Here is a 5470-nt window from a genome sequence, read left to right as displayed (position 1 = left end):
GCATGTGGTTTTCAAATATCATTGATTTCTTCCAGTTTCACGTGATCTAGTAGGCCCTCGCAATTTTAATCTTTTGCCATTGCTAGAAAATGTACAATGGTAGGGAAAGAATGGTTTTGATAATGAAGAAAAAGGCAAAGGAACCCTTTAATAGCAACTGTGAAGCCTTAGGGCAATTGCAGCAGTTGACGAATAGACACAACTGATAAATGGGCAATATTGCTTTTTTACACAGTAAAAAGAAGAGAAAGAGTGCATAAGACTCTTTTTTTTTGACAAGAAGTTCACAAACAACACTTAAATTAACCCCACAAGATACAACCAAAAGGTAATTGCTGACTCTTGGTTGCACCCATGGAACTTAAGTGGTACTCACGCACACACTCAACAAACGATGTGAGATACAGGGAGAGGGAACAGGGGGGCCTTTACTAAGCACTAAAGAGCACTCACTCACTCTAGTTTTAACCTCACCAATAGGTCTTTTTTTTTCTTTTGACAAGAAGTTCACAAACAACACTTAAATTAACCCTACAAGATACAATCAAAAGACAATTGCTGACTCTTGATTGCACTCATGGAACTTAAATGGTACTCATGCACACACTCAACAAACGATGTGGGACGCTGGGAGAGGGAACAGGGGAGCCTCTCCTAAGCATTAATATTTGCCTTTTGAAAACTCCAATTTGGGAAAGAATGGTTTAAACTTTCCTTCTCTCATTTGTTGCTATTACGAGAACTCCAATAGGCACCGCTTTGTTACACAATATGAAGGGTTGTTTTTAGGTTCTTATTGTTTGCATTGTGAATATTGAACCTGTAGATTTTGAGTAGTTGGGAATATTTAATATATATGAGACTAGAACCAGCAAATACCCAATAAGAATTGAGAATACTTGGGTACTGCGACGGAGTCCCATGAGACCCAATCTTTTGAGTTTTTATAACAAATAATTTTATTTCCGTAAAATTTTTCCTGATAAAGACATTTTTGAATTATATGTTCAATGTACGTGAACTTCCGCGGTACAAGATGTGTAAGGCTAAAGATGTGTACATTTGTCAATTATTTGAGTTCTATAATATGTCAAACAACTGTTGTTAACATTTACAATTTGTCGTATAAGCGTTAACATCCTACTTAATTACTAGTGTGAATACCCGTGCTACGCACAGTGCTGACATTATTAAAGAAAGAAAATAAAAGGGTGAATTAAAAAAGATTAAAAAATTGTACCAACTGAATTAAAATGTAATATCTGTCTAACAATAGTTTGAAATATGATAGAATGTATATATCATTCAAAAACTCCCTATTTTCGAAAGATAGATCCTGAAAAAATAATAGAAATTTATATTAGAAAATGAATGATATATGAATAAAAATGAATGTAATTAAATGTTGTTAAAATGAAATACTTACAAATATTATTCATTCGATTTGATAATCTTGCATGAAGGTGTGAATACTCTTCACATCAATCAACTTTTAGTACGTGACAGGCGTCGAACCTGTGCAATAATAAATACCTGCTTAAATAAAATACAAATTCTGTATATAGCGGTAAGCAGGGTCGAATCCACAGGGACTGGGGATAATTTAATTTCTTCTCAAGTTCCAGATATGGGGGGTTTTTGAAAATGATAGTAACTAAATTACTTGGAATAAAATAAAATAACTACAACTCAAATAACTAATTATCACAATAAAAATAATAATGGACGAACTCTAGCCAAGAGACAACTTCGGAGATGGTTCACTTAATTCGATCACAGATGCAAGGATTATTCCAGTTACTATCTGATAAATTAGTTATAGTTGTCATACACGCGATAAACAACCAACTCTTCCTCAATTTGTCGATAGCCAAGGTACGACCGTTGACTATTTCTCTAATCAGGAAATAACCCTAGGTACGACCATAGAAGTTCAATTCCCTAATTGCATGAATAATTAGAAAAGCCTAATTCTAACCAATCAACACGCTACGAGGGTCTCTTTAAGTTAGCCTGTCTATCTCCCTGACACAAATCCAATCATGCCAGTTGCCACCAGTTTAGAATAATTAAACAATTACGGATTTAACTACCCTAATTGGCTTCAGGTTATTGAATTAATCTAGAATCCGGGCCCTGGATAATCGAATAATAAAACAACCATATGAACATAAAGCAGAAGATAGACAAATACCAGTGAATAATGGGAATAAATAAAAACTACTTCGATCTCACAAATTTAGTAGAACCAAATCCTCCGTTGTTCTTGACTAGACAAACTTAGCCACGCCTCATGAGAAAATCTTCAAGCAATTTCACTGAGATCCAGGCCATCAAAAGAGCCAAGAAAGAAAACAAAACAAAACTACGCTAAAAGCTAAGCTAAAACTATTGATTGATTGATAAGAGTTCTCTGCACGTTTGTCTCCCTTTTTAAAGCCAAAAGGAAGTCTAATGCTATCTCTAGTGGTCCCCACACCAAATTCAAAGTCTTGTACGTTTCTTTTCCTAGAGTCCAGATGACTCATGCTTCCTATCCGTGGTCCCCGCACATGTGGACAAAGCCTCCCAAGTACTTGTTGTTCCAAGTCTCTCTACGTTGCTTTCTTTGAAAAGCCCAAATGACTAAATGCCTTGCACTAGCTTGTGATCCCCACCAACTCAAGGACCTAAAGGTTGAAGCCCTTAGAAGTCTGCATTTTTCCATACAAGTCCCTCCTTTTTGGTAATTTTCTGCTTCACTCCTGAAATTGATTCCAAATACCAAATATGAGTAAATATCAGCAATTAACACAATATTTGTCAGGGATAGAAGGGGAAATCAATAATAAATTTACTAACAAATTATACCCTATCAGTACGAAAGCCAAAATTGATAATTTAATTAATTTTATTGAATTTTGTGGAGTGCGTACTACAAATAAAAATGCATGATCTTTGCATGAATTGATTCGTTGGTTGAACAACCTATCATCATTGTCCTGAGAATTAAATACGTGCGAAATTCAAAATTAGTATATTTTTTTAAATAGTTTATAAATAGCATTATAGAAAATAAACATAAATCAAGAAATTCTACCTTCCTTTGTAATTCTCTGAGATAAGAAGCATCACAACCAAATACGAATCGTGCATGTCTGTTCTGTAGATTAAGATGCATGTTACCACTGGAATATTTGATTTGTATGTTAACATTGTACCTATTTGACAAATAAAATGTTATATACAATACATTGTATCTTTACATCTAGTTGCACTTTACCCCTCAACTTTACATTTAATTGCACATTTGTGATTTTTTTGAAACATGATTGTAATTTGCAAAGCTCATTTGTAGGGGTGGTTATAGGGTTAGTTTGGTGATAAATATTTCTTAATTATAAAAATGTAACATTGTATTAAAATAGCATACGAATGAGCATTTGTCTTTACTTAAGGAGTAAAAAGGATTTAAAGTATAAATAACAAACTATAAACGGTTTATGAAGTAGATAGTGGGATTGTTTTAAATTTTAAATTTGATTGGAGATCGGGTTGGTTATAACCCACTACTTTTATGTATTAAAATAAATACAAAAATCTAGAAAAAAGAATGAGAAGTTTGGAAGCCATTAAGAGGGTCTCTGCTAAAAACCCCTTCTGCAATACATATAGATTTAGATATAGATATAGATTAGAGGAATAAGCTTTTACATAGAGAGCTATTGGTTCGTGCATGACTTTTCCTTAAGTTAATATTTGCCCCTTGCTTTATAAAATTATTTCTGGTAGCTGAAATTTGAAAAAGAAAAAACAAAGGTATGTTTGTTTGGTATTAGCGGATGAATAGAACGAATATGGCGAGACTTGAGTCAGCTATGGGAGTTAGATATTTTTGAGAATCTCCTCTTTTCTATTTTTCTTTTTTCAAAAACTAACATTTATTAAAATTTATGAATAATAGTATTATCTTCATAGAATTGGGAGTACCATTCCAATAATAAATTGTGAATATAGGGCATTTGAACATTGAGAAGCTTGTCATACATCCACATTTTTTGTGATTATACTGACATGGTCTATGGATCAAAACATGGCTAGCGCAAGGGAGTGCCAGGGAAGGATGGAAGGGTTCAGTCACTATTTCCGATGGTATATTCATGTATCGATTGAAGAGGAATTGAAAGACAGAAGATCGTGCTCATGGGGGAAGAGCAACTTGATTTAATCAATTTTTTTTTAAAAAAATTTGAATTGCTAAGTGAAATGGAGGAAAATTTTATGTCGATCATGCCTAATAATTGTTTCCAAACCAATGAAAAGGTTCCATGAGAACATACTAGGGTTCCACCTGATTTTATATAACATGCCAAGTGGATTTCACTTAACATGTAAATTAGTAAGTGAGATCCTCATATATGCACTTGAAACTTTTCTATTATTCTTGGATCATGCCTAATAGTTGTTTCGAACAGACATAAAATTCCTCGTGAAGCAAATGATAAGTTTTTAGTTTACTGTTCAACCTCAGTTCAAACATTTAATTGTAAAAGAAAAAAGAAAAATAGTAAATCGGTTCTAGAGTTTGGATTTTACTGGTTGTGGCCGGTTTCATAAACTCTATGAATCATCCGACATATTAACCACTAAGGTGTTAAAAATAGGAAAGAGATGCCAAAATAGTAGTTGAAAAAGCAGCCAGCTTGAAGTTATAGCGTGGACTAAGTAGAAGTTAATCATCAAATGAGCATATGAATCAACTTGGCCATAGCAAACATATACATAAGCTCTGAGATCAACTATTAGTAGAAAATATTGATCTTTGACGGGCAAATTAAACTTTACCCTCCCGTGATATAGCTAATTTTTACATAACCCCCTATAGTTTTAAAAACTATATATAATCCCTTATAATTTGGATTAAAGTGTCAAAGTGATGGAAATGATCATCCGTAACAGAACCTATAAAAATGTCGAAATTACTTTTGTTTAAAAACTAAAATAATTGGAGTGACCAAAATATATAAACATAATATGCATGACACTTTAACCTCGTATGATTTTTATATTTTAGCATATAACCCCTTTATGGTTTAGTGTTTTATCATATAACCCCCTTATAATTTTCAATATATATACATAACCCTCTGTGGTTAATAAATAATTTTCAACTTTACATAGGGATATTTTTGATATTTCAGTTGATTTCGTTATGGATTGTAAATTTCGTCATTTTGACACTTTAATCCAAACTATGAGGGGGCTATATATAGCTTTAAAATCATAGGGGAGTTATGTAAAAAAAAAAATACTAAACCACAGGGGAATAAAGCGTAATTTTCCCATCTTTGACACTAAAACTAATGATTCACTACACTCGTAGCATGAGTCTCTTCCAATTGTTATCTACCACTTCTATATGTATCTCATTTTTCAGTCATTTAAAGAAATATGGGCACATTTAATTTTAATAACTTTTCCAGTGATATAT

Source organism: Coffea eugenioides, chromosome 11, assembly GCF_003713205.1.
Source record: "Coffea eugenioides isolate CCC68of chromosome 11, Ceug_1.0, whole genome shotgun sequence".
In the NCBI taxonomy this organism is placed as follows: domain Eukaryota; kingdom Viridiplantae; phylum Streptophyta; class Magnoliopsida; order Gentianales; family Rubiaceae; genus Coffea; species Coffea eugenioides.
The sequence above is the reverse complement of the archived record's forward strand: the minus strand, read 5'-3'. Positions refer to the sequence as shown.